We start from the raw sequence: 18383 nt of genomic DNA on the forward strand, positions 1-18383 counted from the left end.
GTATCATTTCTAATATGATACACAAAATGATCTCTTTTTGATATAAATGTGCATCAAAACGTTGCAATAGAAAAAGATACAACCAAGTTTACTGTGTATATATTGTGGTCATTTCTTTTTTCTGTTTTTGAAGGTACGGCACATTTCTTTTGTAGATACGCCTTTTTTTAGTGGGATTCTACGAAAATAATTGTAGATACTATTCTTTCGCATTTTTTTTACTATCAACAGTTTTTGCTGGAATATCCCAGTCATTATTTTTTTCTTCTATTTTTGTAGATACGGCATAATTTTTTGTAGATACGTTTCTTTTTAGTAGCATTCCACGAAAATAAGTGTGGATACGGTTCGTTTCTTTTTACAATCAAAAAATGTTTGCCGGTATATCGCCGTAATTACTGCTTTTCTTCTTCTATTTTTGTAGATACGGTACAATTTTCTATAAATATGCCTCTTTTTTGTAGAATTTCACAAAAAAAAAATTGTATATACGCCTTTTTTAGTAAGATTCCACAAAAATAATTGTAGATACGGTTCTTTCGAATCTTTTTACTATTAACAATTTTTGCTACTATATGCGGCGATCATTACATTTTTTCTGTTTTTGGAGATACGGCACAATTTCTTGTAGATACGCTTCTTTATAGTAGAATTTCACAAAAACAATTGTAGATACGGTAAATAAGTTGAAATTTTTTTTCCAAAAAAAAAATTAATAATTATATTTCAAAGGAGATTATAGATAGATTTTTCATTTTTTTCCAAGTCGAGAGATAGAAAAAAAAAATTTCCTTTTTTTTTAAAAAAAATGGCAAATAATCAGTTTTTTTCATCAGGACGATAGCGCGATGATAAGGGATAAATGAGTTTGGCGCGCGCCGTCGCGTGCTAACATATATTCACCCAGTTTCACTTTTGAACCAAGTGGTTCCTTCCCTTCAGTATGATCCGCGCGGCCGGACCGCGAGGTTCTTTCATTTTCCGGATATATACTTTTTTCTCTTCGAGAAATTCAAATTTTTTTTCCCACCATGTTCTTCTCATGGAAAATAAAAATTAAAAAAAATTTGAACTAAATTATTAAAAATAAAATTGTGATTGGTAATTTTTATTTAAAAAAAAAGATGTACTTAAAATAACAAAAAAAAAAAAAAAAACAATTGTTACGACTAACTTTAAAAATAAAAGTTTTCACAAATTTTTTATTTAACGTATAGAAAAAAAGTTTCTGCAAAGTTGAAATTTTTTTTATACATTTAAAAAAAAAAACGCTACAAACACGTTTTTTACAAGTGACTGCGATTTATTATTTTTTGTTGAACCATTTTTATTGTTATGCATAGAATTTTAATTTTAAAATTCAATTCTATATATCTTTTTTTTTTTTTGAAAACGTGTTTCAATTTTAACATTTATCTATAAAAAATAGTTTTGAATTCGTAAATATGAGAACGATCATAAAATGTTGGTTTCTAGTTTTTTATGGCTTCACTCGAGTCAAATGGCACAGGGAAAATTAGTCACAGGAAAAAAAGGATTTTATGCTGTTATAAAGTGCACAGTTATTTTTTTTGGTTTTTTAGTTAAGAACTTGATGAAAAAAAAAAATTAATAAATTTTGTGTTTGGTGACAGTTTCAAGTGTTTTTTTTTTGTTTTAATAGTGTGCCAACATTTTTCATCAATTAAGCAATTTTATCGGAAAGTGGAAATAATTAATTCCTACGAAAATCGGTAATTTCCAAATAATATTTAAACAGTTGTTTAAAAAAATTTATTTTATAATTTTTTTTTCTATTTATTCTAATGAATCGAAATTTAAAAATTCAAAATAAAGAAAAATTTAATTATTCAAATATGTCCAATGGGAAAAATTTTTTTTTTTTGAATTTTTAAATTTTATTCCATTTGATTTATTTTTGTTATTATTGTTCTAATTAAATAAGTATCAAAAACTAATTTATAAATCAGTCTATATTTTTCTTGAATCGAATCAAAATCGGTTTATAAAACTATTAAATCAATTTATATATATATAGATTGATTTATACATTATATGGTTTTATAAACCGATTTTGATTCGATTTAAGAAATATTCCAAGACCATAAAAAAATATTATTATAAGATCGTATTTTTTTATACAGATATATATTCAGTGTGAAAAGAAATATAAAGGAGTTTTAGATCCCTTATAGAATGGATAATAATTCATAAATAATACTTTATTGTTATCCTAAAAATGTGTATTGTATTCTATTTGGTAAAAAATTTTTTTTTGGAAAATTGAACAAGTTTTTTTTTTTTTTTTTTTAATTCGTGTGCATATAATATATGTATATATATGAATTATAAGACCTTATTCTTGAAATATATATAGGGTGTCCATAATAATAAATATCCTGTTGACATATTCAAAAGTCAAGGTTAAAAAGTGTCATAAAGTTCCGGCATAATAATGAAGGATAATTCTCAAGGAAGAGATATTTCTGTTATTAAAAAAGAAGCTTGCAGCATCCTTCAAAAATTATCTTTCATACAAAGCTTACGCATATATAATTTCTATTTCACTTTTAATTTTTTCATGAATAAAGAAATTAATTAGAACTGAATAATTATGCAAAAAAGAAAAAAAATTGTTTTTTTCATTAAAAATAATTTTTGTTTGTATTTATTGAAAAAAATTAATAATTAAAATTTACTTTAATTACTAATATTAAAAAACATAGAATAACTATTAAAATACATGCTATATGAATACATGGTATACACTGAAAAAAATTTATTTGATTCAAATAATTAGTTACTTGACTATTATCAAATATATATTTCCCTGAACCTAATAATATTTATTTGCGAAAAATAAATTTTCTTTTTTCAAATAAAGAAATTATTGGTTTAAATACAGTTTATTTGATTCAAATAAAAATTATTTATAATACAAATAAAAATTTATTTGATAATAGTTAAAGTAAGTGATTGAATTGATCCTTTGATTAAAATATTACAGTTGATTTTTTCACACAAACTTTGATAAAAAAAATCAATAAATAATGTTAGAAATTTTTGAGTAAATAATTGATTTGCGGAATATTTCAGATATGGCGAAATTTTTATTTTAATTTTTTATTTATTTATTTTATTTTAATTTTATTTTAATTTTAGGCCTAATCTGAAATATTACGCAATCAGGGTTGCCACAGGTCAGGGAATTCGTGGGAAAACTCAGAGAATATAAAATTTGGTCAAAAAAATTAAGGAAAAGTCTAGGATTTTTATTGAAAACATTGAAAAAATATCAAAGAGCTGAATTTGTTTAAAAAAAAATTCCGCCTTTTTTAAAAATATAGAGAAAATTAATAAAAATTTACCATGATTTAAAGAAAAAAAAATATTCTGTCAGGGTCAGGGAAAAAGACAAATTTTTTTTTTCTTGAAATTAGGGAAAAATAAATTCAATTTTTTGTGGCAACACTGTTTATATTCAAAAATTAAAAAATGTCAAAAAAAAACCCATTTTTTGCCAAAAATTACAAGCTTAAAATTTAAAAATCAAAAATTAATTTGTACAAAATTAAAGTTTAGGAACAAAAAAAAGAATTTGAAATTTTAAAGAAAATATAAATTTTTTTTTCTCTGTCGTATATATTTATAATAATTTTCGTATTCATTAATTCATTTCGTCTGTTTAAACATGAAGTTTGCGTCACATTTACGTTTGCATTTGTTTTTGATAGATTTTCAAAAAATTTCGTGTATTTTATAATACAGTTATGATATATTGATATTGTTTTCATTTACAAAAAAATGTGTTATTGATTAAAATTCAGGTTAGTTTTTATTTATCACAATTTAAAAAAAATGATTTCTTTACGGGTTTTTAATATTTTTTATGTTTTTAATTTTTTATTAAATTAGTTTGTTAATTATAACATTATAAAATAACATTTTTTGTATGAAATTAATAATTAGAAATTATTAACATTATTGTTAAAATTGTGCTTTTTTTAAAAAAATTATTATTTAAGTTTTCTTTTTAATAAAAATATTTAGTAATATTTACATAATAACAATATATTTTATTTATCCAAACTTACTAAAAGTATAAATGATTTGTTTCACTTCTTAGAAATAATTAAATTATTATAGAAAAATATTTTCTCAAATGTAATAACAATATAAAAAAAACAAATTATTTAAAAAAAAACTATTTAAACTTTTTAAAAATTTAATATTTTGCAAATTATTATTTATTATTATCTATGTATATTTATTTTCGCTGACATATAAAAACATTTAATTTAAAAGTTTTAATGGATTAATTTTCAATTACCCGGTATTTGAATTTACTTTTTAAAATAATCTAGGTAATTTACACTTTGGTTAGTTTCAATATTTTAATATTCAACATAGCCTATGAATTATAAAGTTTTTAAATTTAAAATTTCGAGGTTATAAAGTGATGCCTTGGAAGCAGCTCCAATTAATAATTATTTAACTTTATAAAAAAAAAAAAAAAGTTGGCCATAAAATATAAAAAATAGAAATTTTATTATTTAAAAATGAAACTTTCGTAACAGTTTTTGATTTTACATAGTTTGCCTTAACTTTTATATTTTAATTATTTACATTTTATCTTTAACCTTATATTACTCTAAAGTGATTTAATTTTTATACAATTAATTATTTATATAATTTTAATATTATATTTATAATAATTTCTATTGGATAATTAATAATCGGGTATAAATGTCATTTTACAGATGAAACAAAACCTACTTAAATATAATAGATTTACATATTTTAACCAATTAAATGATTTTTAAATGAAAATGTAATACAATATAATTAAAATTATGTTTTTTTTTTTTTTTTTAAAGATTGATTGATTTTAAAGAAATTTAAATTTATTCTTGGAAAAATTCAATTATTTTTGAAAAATGATAAAAAGTTTATAAATAGTTATTTTCGTATAAAGGGCACAAAATAGGTGATTGCGGCTCAGGGGAGATTATGAAGACCGAGGGGACCGCGAGCGCTCATAGCGAATTTCGCCCCATACATGGGGAGGATTTCTCGTGAAGTGATCAAATAGGAAAAAAATGGTTTTTTTTTTGTAATTATTTTTTTCTCTTAAATGTCCAGAAAAAATGGTACGATTTTTTTTTTAATCGAAAGCTGAGAATTATTCCTACAAAAATATATACCCAATCAAAAATTTACTAATGGCGCAGTACTGACAAATACTGGCGCAGTGCTGGCACCCAGTATTGGCGCCAGAGTTGGCGTAACATTGGGATGATAACATTTTACCAGTATTGGCTACCAGGGTTGGCACCAGTATTGGTAACCACTACTGGTTCAGTACTGGCCGAGTACTGGCAGTTTTGTAATTTATTGTATACGAAAAGAAAGCTTCAACTGTAACAGAGATAAGTTTCACTCCAGGTAATACTTTTTTGGTATACTTAGGAAAAAGTGTCTGAAATTTTTAGTAACCCAACACAAATTAAATATTAATTAAGTTAGTAAACTAACTAATTAATATTTTATTATATAAATTCGAAAACACAAAGAACTTTCATTCCTCCTTATAATATATATTGCAAATTATTATTTTAAAAAATCAAAAAATAAATATAAAAATATGTTTATTATAAAACCAAAGTTTTTATAATATATAAAAAAACAGTTCAGTAAAAATAAAAATGTTTGTAAAATAATTATAATGTATATAATTATGCAATTAACTATTTGATTATTTTATTATTCACTTTAATTTATTAATTATTATATCAAATATAAATAAATTAACATTGAATTCAATTCATTTTACATAAAACAAAATTAGTTTACAAATTAACTCATCACAAATATAATGATTTAATAAATAATGAATATTACATTCCTGAAATTAGGTAATTATTAAAAAAATTATTTAAATTATTTTTAAATTAACATTACATTTTTGTTTATAATTCACTTTTGGAAAAAAAACTGAAGAATAACATCCAGAAACAAATTACAATAATTTTATTGACCATTGAAATATATAAGTTTGTAGGTTTAACTATTTTTTATAATTTCTATTAAGAAAGGTTATAATTATATATTTTATATTATTGATAATATAAAATTTGTGCAATTTTACTTGCGATTGTATTTAATTTTTTAAATTAAATTTATATTATAAATTTTATTTTTATAAAATATTAATTTTTTATAAACAAATTTATTTATTTTTAGTTTGATCGTTTAAAATTTTTTTTTGTTTATTGCATATCTGAAAACAAAAAGAAAATCTTGCAAAATGTTTTAGTCTTGGTCTCAGGAAACTTTTTGTTTAAATAATTTTACCCACAAAAAAGAAAAATAAAGTACATTTTAATTTTGAAAAATAAAATCAAGTTGAAAAAATTTTGTTGAACAAAATATTTAAACAAAAAGATTCATCGGGTTCACTCTAGAACTTTTTGTAAACTAGTGTTAATCAAAAAGAAAATCTATTTGAGCCAGTACTGGCTCAATATCGGCTCAGTACTGGTTTGTCAGTACTGGGAGGGTGGTACTGCACCAGTACTGATACAATGAAAATACCAGTGCTGGTTTAGTACAGACTGCCCCAGCCTTGGCAGCCAATACTGAACCAGTACTGCGCCAATAGTGAACTCTGGTATAATACTGAAATTTTTGGTTGGGTAGTTGAAAAAATGGTACAAGAATGTTTAAATATTGAAAAATAGTAAAAAAAAAAAATGATTAAGAAAGATTTCGGCGCGATTTCGACAAATGAAAATTCTATCAATTAGAAATTCTGTTAAATGATTTTTTGGTTAAGTAAAAATTCTGTAGTATAAAAAATCGGTTATATGGAAATTATATGAAACTAGAGGGGCTACCCCCCCTGCGCGCCAACCCCCCTATTTTAATCATTTTTTTTTAATTTTCCATTGATCTTATTTTTCCAAATGAACCACCTATTTCAAAACATTATTATTACAAATTCATTGAAATCTGAATAAATATTATTAAAATTAAAATTATTAAATTTTAATTAATAAATTAATTAAATTAATAATAAATAAATAATTAAATAATTTAAAATCGACATTAAGAAATTATTTTTAAAAGTAATTTCAATGAAATTGCCTAAAAACCAATAAATTATTAAAAAGTCTTGAAACGAACATAACCTTTAAATTCAAGTCATTTTTGGCGGAAACTCCACCTTCACTTGCGGCTATATTGAAAGTCTTGAAATTTACATAACCTTAAAATTTATGGCATTTTTGGCGGGAAATACAGAGAGCGATGAGGGAAGGGGGAAGGACTTACTGCTTTATTTAGAGTCTTAAAACAAACATAACCTAAAATTTAGGTCATTTTTGGCGGAGGAGGGGAAATGAGAGGAGGGAGGGGGGAATTGCGGCTATATTCAGAGCCTTGAAACGAACATAACCTCAAAATTTAGGTCATTTCTGGCGGGGGAGGGAGGGGACTTGCGGTTATATTCAGAGTTTTGAAACGAACATAACCTTAAAATTTAGCCCATTTTGGCGGAGGAGGGGAAATGAGAGGAGGTACGGGGGACTTGCGGCTATATTCAGAGCCTTGAAATGAACATAACCTCAAAATTTAGGAGGGGGGGATTCCCCCCCTCCTAGGTCAATAATTCTTGAAACAGCGGCGGCGGCGATATCTTTTTGTAATATAGGAAGATATAAATTTCTATTTTTAACTTACTTCGTAATATATAATCTATAATTATAGCTGAAGAAAAAATAGCGATAAAAAAGAAAAACTAATGTATTGCAAATTATTATGTTGAACACAGGAAAGAACAAAAGAAATTTGCAATTAGCATTTAAATGTAAGTTTAACGTTAAGTTTAAAGGTTTTCAAAGTAACGTTAAGATATATATATATAGTAAAATCGTCGCTCTTTTATGTGGTAGTTGTTACAAGTTTATTGCGATTCAAAAGTAGTTTAATCCGTACAATCAAACAATCGTCAATTCGCAAGACTAATCAAATATTTTCCGTTTATTTATAAAGAATGACTTCTTCAAAGTATTTTATGATATCATTTATATTCCATGAATATAAATGAAGTGAGGACATAGTTTTTCTTTTTTGTCCATTAAAAACTTTTTTCAACTTTCAAATTAATAATTGTTTTTCATTCTTTTATTTTCAATTATATATTTTATATAAAACTGTAAGTTAATACTATATCTTTATGAGAAATTCAATAACTTTCTTTAAAAAAAAAGTTAGATAAAAAAAAAAAATATTTTTAAAGATACTTACTATAATTTGTCTGTTATCAGCTGTTGTTTTTTGTGTTTGCAGAAGACATTTTTGAATAACCTCGAGACATTTCAAAAGGGGAAGAATTTTACGTAATCTAGAAAATAAATTAGTGTTTGGTAAAAAGTCATTTACCACTTCCTTGTAATTAAAACCTATATCTAAATATCATACAAATGCCATCTACTTTATAATATATAAATGAACTGAATTGTTTAGTCAGGTTTAATGCATTGTTTATCATCGCGTGAATTTCGTATCTCAATTCCAATTGTTGGTGTATATAATTCTCGCATCAATAATATATAAATGACACTTGATTTCAAAATTAATTGCAATGTCGATTTGTCAGTTTAAATTGAAACTTTTTTTTTTTTTTTTTTTGTTAGAAGTTATTTATTTTAGTGAGCTGAAGTTCTTACAAATTATCGATTTCAACCGATTTGAACGCTTTAGTCTATAAATTTGTTCTGATCTTTGTAATTGAGGAAGCTGATGCTTTGCGTCGTCTCTACTCAATTTTCTTGATGAAGGGAACTCCTTGTTTTCATTCCCGTTCATTTCCTTTTAAATCCCCACTTGTGGATAGCTAAGGCGTGTTTCTCTCGAGGTTTTATAATACATAGAAACTTGTCAAGTTGTCTTAAAATATCTTTCTTAAAGTTCCACAAACTGTGTACTAAAAAAAAAGAGAGAGAAAAACAAACCAAAACAATAGATTCTGTATATAGTGAAACTTCTTTTTAAAATTCTATTGTCAAATGTAAAAATTCATTTAACAATAATAATTAGTAAATATTGATTCAAGTACATAAAACTAATTATACAAATATATTTGCTTTTAATTATTTTATTTTTAATTCTTTTTTTATTCGTTCTTTTAATTAGGCAACAATTTTTTGAATTTACTGTCATTGTTTTTGGCGAAAAAAAAAAAATATAATATAATAATAGAAAAGCTTTAAAATTATTTTTTTAGAATTTTCATTTGACAGAATTTCATTACTTAGAAATTACTTTTAACCGAATGTTCATTTTTTCAAAAGTAATGTAGCTATGTCTGTTCTACGGCAACCCCTCTAGCTCGGTCGATAAGGTAGACCTCACAGGTTCACGTCCGTGCTAAGTTACCATCGATAATATAGTTTTCTGTTATGGCAAATTTACCATCAGTTGGTAGTATAGTTTTCTGTAATGGTCCTTTACCATTAGTCGGTATTGCAGATTTCTGTAATGTCAGGAAAATAATTATTTTTTAATATTCTTTCTGTAAAATAAATTTTTTTTTTTTTTTTTTTTTTTTAATATGCTTTATTAAACATCTACAGATGCTTATTAGCTACACATGTAACTTTTCTAATGAAATACAAATCATAAATTTAATGTAGATTATAATTTTAAGGAAATGACATAATTATAAAGAAAAAAGACAAGAGAAAGAAATAGAAAATGGTATGTTTTAAATTTTTAAGTCTGATTGCTTTATGAAGATACTTATGGCTCTAATAACTGCAGGGTTCATTGCAGAAATCGCAATTGTTTATACTCGTAAATTATTAAAATTAAATAAGTTAAACTTGCATTTACAATTGGATTCCTTTGGAACATTAAAGAAAACACTGATAAGATCATTTTAGCGTTTAAGTTATTGAATTTTAGATTGTCGCGTGAAATTTATTCAATTATTATTTAATAATTTTTTTAGTTGTAAAATTATAAAAAATTGTTCTGAAAGAGATTTATTCCTCTCATTTTCCTGGACATTTTAAAAAAAAGTAGACCTCAATCCGATTAATAGAACGGATGATATAGCAGTTTAAAATTTTTTGTTATTATTGCAAATCTCGTAAACTAACAAATATTTTAAGCTGAAATTTACGTTAAAGATTAGTCTTACTATATATATAACAAAATTCCAAAGTTTCATTGCAATCGGTTAACCTACTCCGAAAAAGTCAAAATCTCACCTGGAATCGCACTAATAATAATAATAATAATATTAAATTATATCAATAATTACTAATTTATTAAAATAATTTTATTTATAAAATTTTACATATAATTTTTGAGGATAATAAATAAAGAAAATTAGTAAATAGTTTTTTTTTATAATTGTCTAATGTTTAAATTAAATTATAAATAAATCATTTAAAATCAAATAAACATCTAAAATGTTTATTTGCCTAGAAAATAATAAAAATAATATACAGCAATTCATAATATTATTAAGTATACAGTGAAACACGTCAAGCATTTATTTTAATATCACTGATCTGAACGGCCGAGTTGCGTAAAGCGTGCATTTCTTTCGTTCTCGCCCAGCGGACCCGTGTTCGCTCCCCGGTACCCCCAAGATTTTTTCGTTAAAACTGCGAGAATTGTTTTAAGGTTCATGTTATGACATTCATATTAATATAATAATTATAATTGTTTCAGTGTTGTTAATAGTTCAGTCAAAATGTGGATGTGTTGCTTCAATTGTTATACTTATGTAAATATTTTTTTAAATTCAGTTTAATTGTGAATGGAAAATTCCATTTTTATAACGAATTACTATATTTAGTGCATTATATTTTCATATAATAATTTTTGTTGATAATTGGAATTTTTTTTTAAATTACATAAAATAAACGTGTTTACTACATTAAATCTTATTATTAAATGAATTTCGAAATATTTAAAAGAATTAATTTGACTAGTTTATCAAAAGTCCTATTGATAAATAATTATCAAGTTGTGCTGGATAATGACTTGATGAAAAAAGCGTGACATGACATTTGAGTTTTTAGCGAGCTGGCTAGTAAAGAAACTAGACAAATTCAAGCACGACTGGCCAGTTCTTTTATTATAGCTAAGACAAATTTCTACTAGAGATCAATTTTGAACTTTTATTAATTCAAAGGATAAATTTTTTTTAATACATGAACAATATCGAAAAATTAATTTTATTATACCTATTAAAAAAAGACATTACTATATAATTTCAATTCAGTGAAATTAATGTCATTAAATTAAAAATAATAATTTGATAATCACCCGTATAATTTCGCAGTAATATTTTGTTCTTTCTTCATTATTTAAAAAAAAACAATTAACATTTGAATTCACTTGCGTGTAAAATGAAATTTTTCTTACTTTTTGTAAGAAATGAACTCAAAATTATTCTTCAATATGAAATTTTCCATGCATATATAATAAAAAGGTTTGCATGTGAAAATTTATTTTCCTACTGTTTTCGCTATTTCTTGCATAAATAATAATGAAGATATGGAATTATTTTTTTAAAAATCATATTATTATATTTAATATTATTAAATTAGAGAAAACCAAAATTTAGATATGCTAGGAGAATACCTGTATGTCAATAAATTCAAACTGTATCATTGTTTTGATTACTATCAGTGATTGAATTTATAACCAATGTTCATCAATTGAAGCTAATACCTATGGAAAGTATATATATATTCTATCGAATGAAGCTATAAATGTTAAAAGCAATATATGATTAAAGCTCCAAAACAAATTCTATGCACTGAAAAAAAAATTTATTTCATTCAAATAATCGGTTACTTGACTATTATTGTTATCAAATAAATATTTATTTCAAATAAATATTTATTTCAAATAATTATTATTTGAATCAATTAAATGAAATACAGAAATTATTGGTTCTAATACAGTTTATTTAATTCAAATAAAAATTATTTGGTTCAAGTAAATATTTATTTGATAATAGTCAAGTAACCAATTATTTGAATGAAATAAATTTTTTTTTCATTGAGCGATTTTTTTTTTTTAAAAAACAATAACAAAAAGCAAAAATTGTTTGTTTAAATAAGAAAAAAATAATTCTTTTCAAATTTCAAATTTTTTTTTTCTCTATCCACTCTAAATTAAAATGTATCGACAATTCTTTGGTAAAATGCCAATTCTATACAAAGAACTATCCACTTTAAAGAATATTTGTTTTCTGTGGGGGATAGTATTTCTCGTCAGAAAAATGTACATTCACGGAAATTGATTGATTTACATATATGTCAGTTTCTTTGCCTTTTGAAACGCATAAGATGCACATTTTTGATATTAAATTTTTGTTAAATTTCCCATCTTTGCTTCTTATATGGAATCGAATTTTCATTGCACGTTGAGAAAATACATTTTTTTTTTTTTTTGCTTGACTTTATTGAACTGAAAAATGTTTTCACAATATGTATATTTTTAACATAAATGAACCGTGACTAACTAAATTTTTATCAAATCGTTTCGTTTTTCTTACTATATATTTCGTGCAGAAATTAAATGTTCGAGGTTATTTTTATTTTAAATAAATGACAGTAAATGCAATTTTTTATTTCTAATATTCTAGTTGAAATTATTACATATTATACACTATATAAAGCACTTAAGAATAATTTTTGAAAAATCTCACAAGCATGGGGGATCGAATCCAGGACCCTTGGGACGCGAGCCGTGTACTCTAAGCACACAGCCACGTTGATCTTTTACTTAACCCTTCTTTTTGAATTTTAAACTGAACTATATTCTTTTTGTGATTACAAAATAGCTAGAATTACCTTTACATTTTTACATTTAATAATAGTTTATAATTCTTTTAAATAATTTATTTAAAAAATCATAAAATAATTTTTTTCAAATTGTTAATAAATTAATTAAATAATTACAAATAAGTTAATAGCAGAAGAAATATTGACGAAATAATATTTAAAAATATATAAAATGCTGAATAAACAATCGATAAAATGATTACGGCGGGATTTTTAACATGGACCAATCAGAAATTAGCAAGAAAATCGTGATTATGGTAACTTTTAAAAATCGCGCCGAAATCATTGTTAATTGTTTGTTCGGTCATTTGAAATTTCGGACAAATGAAAATTCGTCTTTTTAAGAATTCGATGAAATAACAATTTGAGTAAATAAAAATTCGGACAAATTAAAATTCAGTGAATTGAGATTTCTTATACATAAAAAACTAAATAAACAGAAATTCTGAAAAAAATAAAAATTCTGCCAAATAAAAAATTAGGTATCTAAAATTTTTTGTTAAGTAAAAATTTGTTTAATAAAATTCTCTCAAATGCTAATTGATAGATGAAAATTCGTTTAATATATATGAAATAGCAAAATATAAAAATGAAATTATCCTTTCTATATTATTAAAGCAAAAAAAATTAGGTTCCTTTTTTTAAAAGCCTTTCAAAAGATATTTAAAAAGAAAACCTCTTCTTGTCAATTTATAGTAACATAAGAAGTTTAAAAGATTTTTTTTTTGTATTTTCTTCGATCTCAGTTTTCTCTGAGATTCTTATATTTCTTCTTGTCGATGATATTGAAGTTTACAACCTGTCAATAATCAATGATTTTAAAAGAAAAATTTATTTATTTGATTATGTTCTAAAAATCATTAGTTAGAATTTTCATTTTATGGAATTTCATTTGTCATAATTACTTTTTGGACCGAATTTTTATTTGTTCGAATTAGTATTTTGCAAAATTTTCATCAAAACAATTTTCTATATTACACAATTTTTATATAAACGAAAATTCACTTCACAGAATTTCTAATTGATAGAATTTTCATTTGTCCGAATTTGCAAATGACCGAACAAACAATCGACAGAAAGATTTCGTCGCGATTTTTAAAATCAACCAATCAAAAATTATCCATAAAATTGTGATTGGTTGATTTTAAAAATCGCGTCGAAATCTTTCTGTCGATTATTTGTTCGGCCATTTGCCATTGCGGACAAATGTAAATTCTATGAATTAGAAATTCTGTTAAATGATTTTTCAATTAAGTAAAAATTCTGTAGTACTCTCTAAATCTGAATTAGTAAAAATGTTTACTAATTTAAATTAGTGACTCACTTCTTACCGCTTCTTACTTCTGAATTAATAAAATTTTACCCTAATTATTATTAGTAACTTTTACTAACAATTTGTAAAATTTAACTAATTCTAAAGCAAAAAGTGAGTCACTAATTTAAATTAGTAAACATTTTTACTAATTCAGATTTAGAGAGTATGAAAAATCGGTTATATGGAAATTATATATGAAATAATAATTCGAACAAATGAAAATTCTGTGAAGTAAATTTTCGGTTATATGAAAATTTTGTAATATAGAAAATCGTTTTGATGAAAAATTCTGCGTCCCAAAAATTTTATAATTTTTAATATGAATAATTTTTTTTTATTATTGATAATAAACGTTGGGAATGCCAATTTTATTTAAAACTGTAGTTTAGTTTAGGTATTTTTGGACATTTGTGACAGTTAATTAACTTTTTTTTTTGTTAATGTAGAATAATGAGGATTAAATTATACTTACTGTATATAGTTGATTATTAGATAAGTACACGCGTTTATCAAATTAATTGGAATTGATATTTGTGAAATATTGATTGAATGTAACTATATTTCAAATAGAAAATTGGGTCCCATGCGGGACGTCAAATGTCAAAATGACCTGATACATAATGACACTCTGTATATATCCGTGAGAATAAGCTATCGTGAAATTTAAGTGACGTTTCCTTTAGCTGAAAATAAACGTTTACTTCTGATTGAAAATTCGTCCCTCTTTGTAAGCATCATTTCTTTGATCTATTTATAAACTTCATTCTAATTACTTTTATTGAATTTTATTTTATTAAAAAAATGAAATTTACATATTTTTTTTTTTATCTTTTTCACAATTAATTTTGTTAAAAACAACAAAAATATCTCATTAAATAAATAAAGATTAATATATTACCTATATTTATCGTAAATATAAATAAATAATTCAATATAAATGTCAATTTCCATGCAATGAAAACAATTGAATTTTTGTCTGCGCTTAATTGTGATAATTTATGTACCTGAAGTTCCAAACGTTCATCTGAATGAAAAATTTGCTTATTATTTTTTAAACTTCCAAATTTTATTATATAATATTTTTTTTTATTCAAAAATAAATTAATAATTTATTAAATGTTTAAATTACTTTGTTTACATGTGAACAAGTTTTCAATTTTTTAAACCCAAAATAAGTACAAGAATTGATGTATTTTTTTTTGATATTATAAATTTATAAAATTTTTAGTCGACGATTTTCAGTATATTTGCGTTACTGGTTGTTGTAAAATTATAAATTCCTTTAACCTAAAGGAAAATAAATATAGGTACACTCCGTAACATAAAAAAAAAGAAAAATCAAATGGAAATTTTCACCATAAAAAAAAACCACTTTTTCAGGCAAATATAAGAATTAATTTATTCTTTATAATGGTAATATAACTCATCAACTTACACATAAATTATTATACACATAAAGACGATTTTAAATTGATTCATTCGCCAATGGTGTATATATTTTATTTATTTTTGAAATTTTTTAAAATTTAAATAAAATTATAAAAAGAAAAGAAAAAGATACCAATATAATAATATAATATAATATCCAAGTCAAAGAAGTTCTATAGAATTTTTATTATAGAATAATTTTACATAACCATTATAAGCATAAATTTTAGTGAACATTCTATAGAATTTCTTAATGAATTCTAGTAAATATTTTACAGAAAAAAAGTCATATTAAAATTTAAGAAATGAAATATCCAATATTATTGCTTAAAGATATTAAAATTTTTATGTATCACATTCAAATAACGATAAATATAATTTAAAATGCGTATACAGTCAACCAATGGGAGAAGCGTTACTTTTCTCCATGAAAAAGTAATAAAAAAAAGTAGTAAAAAAAAATACCTATACACATCCCAAATAAACGAACAACTTGTCAGCGGTTTTATTTCTTATATAATCTAATAAATATTAAGTCAATGCGTTTTCGACGCAATAATTTTTCCGAAATTACTTAATGAATCTCGTGTCGAGTGTAATTTATAAAAAATTACTTTTATCGCCTTTGGTAATTGGTGAAAATTAATGTTCATTTTCGAATCTCCAAATATATGGTATTTCTGAGAAATGTATTACGATATATATTTTCGTTTCATGTTACATTTCCTATATATATATATATATGTATATTATATATATATATATATATATCTTTTCTTTCTATATTATAAAAAGATTTCGCCGCCGCCGCTGTTTCAGAAATTTTGACAAGGATGGGTCATTCCATGTCAAGTGTACCCTACCCATGTTTTTGACATGGATAGTACATTGGTTGGTTACTCTTGATATGGAATGACCCATATGAATATAGCCGCAAGTCCCCCTCTCCCCTCCCTCGCAAAAAATGACCTAAATTTTAAGGTTATGTTCGTTTCAAGACTCTGAATAGAACCGCAAGTCCTCCCCCCTCCCTTCCCCTCTCTCCATATTTCCCACCAAAAATCACCAAAATTTTGAACTCATGTTCGTTTCAAGCCTCTAAATATAGCCGCCCAGTCCCCCGTTTCCCGCCAAAAATGACATAAATTTTGAGGTTATGTTCGTTTCAAAACTTAATAGAGCCGAAAGTCCTCCACTCTCTCCGTATTTCCCGCCAAAAGTGACCTAAATTTTGAAATTATGTTTGTTTCAAGACTCTCAATAGAGCAGCAAGTCCTTCCCCCTTCCCTCATCTCTCTCCGTAATTCCCGCCAAAAATGACATAAATTTTGAGGTTATGTTCATTTCAAGACTTTAAATATATCCGCAAGTGGATTTGGATTTCCCGCCAAAAATGACCTGAATTTAAAGGTTATGTTCGTTTCAAAAGTCAAAACTGTGAATATAGTCTCAAGCCCCCCTCCCCCTCCTTCCTTACGTTGAAAGGATGGTGGATTTTTCGCCGAAATTGAACTAAATTTTAAGGTTAAGTTATTATAGCGGGAAACGACCAAAAACAAACATAACCTCAAAATTTAAGCCAAAATTTGACGCAAAGAGACAAAGAAACAAACATAACCTCAAAATTTATGTTAAACTTTGAAGGAAAATGACCAAAAAACGAGAATAACCTTAAATTAATGTCAAATTTTAGCTGGAAAATTTAACAAATTAGATAAATTTTGTTTTTAAATTGAAAATAATAAAAATCGTAAATAACATTTAAACAAAGAAATAATAAAATATTAATAATAGTTTTAAATTCCAGAAATTGTCCAAACATTAACTCAAACATCTACAAAAACAATAAAAAACAGGGGGTTGGCGCGCAGGGGGACGGAGCCCCCCTAGTATATATATATATGTTGAATTTTACGGCAAATATCCACACCCAAAGAAAAAAATTTGTTGTCCAAATCATCGCCAAAGATAAAAAAAATTTTTTTCAAGATAATATGATTCTTTTAGATTTTTTCCTAAGTTTTCGATTGACGTTGTCTATTTTGAAAAATTTTTTTATTTTGACCCAGATCATTGAAAATCAAAAATATATTTTACTTCTTTTCATGTTCGGCCTAGTTTTTTTTTGTTATTTATTTTGTTCATCAGAAAGCTCAGATTTTTTTTTATCAAAATCTCGAAAACAAAAAAAAAAAAAATGGTTTTGTGCATATATGTATCAAGTATTTTTTGGAAAACAAAATCTCAGCTTTCTGACAAAAACAAAGAAAAATAAATGAATAAAGAAACGAGCCTGAACATGAAAAAAAGTAAAATATATTTTTGATTTTTAATGATGTGGGTCAAAATGAAAAAAAAATATTTCAAAATAGACAACGCCAATCAAAAACTTAGGAAAAAATATAAAAGAATTATATTATGGTAATTTTTTTTTTTGTTATCTTTTTGTTTAAGTATAATAAATAAGAAAAGTAGAGCGTGTCATTAAAATTATATAAAAATTTCATCCATTCCGCTAAATTTTTATAAAATTCAAAAAAATTTAGCTGATAAATTACTAACATATGAGACACCTCATAGAAAAAAATGGGGCGCATGATTATCCCATAAAAATCATTAGTTAAAATTTTATTAGATATAATTATTTTTCAGACGAATTTTTATTTTTCGAATTAATATTTGACAGAATTTCTTTTTAAACAAATTTTTACTTAATAGAATATTCTTATATGCCACAGAAAAAACCTGAATTCAAATTGAGTATAGAT

The 18383-nt window shown here is 24.2% G+C and overlaps 1 protein-coding gene across 2 annotated transcripts in view; it reads left to right on the forward strand.

Moving 5' to 3' along the window:
- The first annotated feature begins 958 nt into the window (after positions 1 to 958).
- Positions 959 to 18383, forward strand: part of LOC127283578 (5-hydroxytryptamine receptor 2C-like) — a 227380-nt gene continuing 209955 nt past the window's right edge. For both annotated transcript variants that reach the window (XR_007843371.1, XM_051308547.1), the window contains exon 1: positions 959 to 1733. The gene's annotated coding sequence lies outside the window, so the exon portion shown is untranslated. The remainder of the gene's footprint in view (positions 1734 to 18383) is intronic.

This window comes from Leptopilina boulardi, unplaced genomic scaffold (genome assembly GCF_019393585.1).
Source record: "Leptopilina boulardi isolate dan_hultmark-lab unplaced genomic scaffold, ZJU_Lbou_2.1 LbouV2_310, whole genome shotgun sequence".
Taxonomy (NCBI): domain Eukaryota; kingdom Metazoa; phylum Arthropoda; class Insecta; order Hymenoptera; family Figitidae; genus Leptopilina; species Leptopilina boulardi.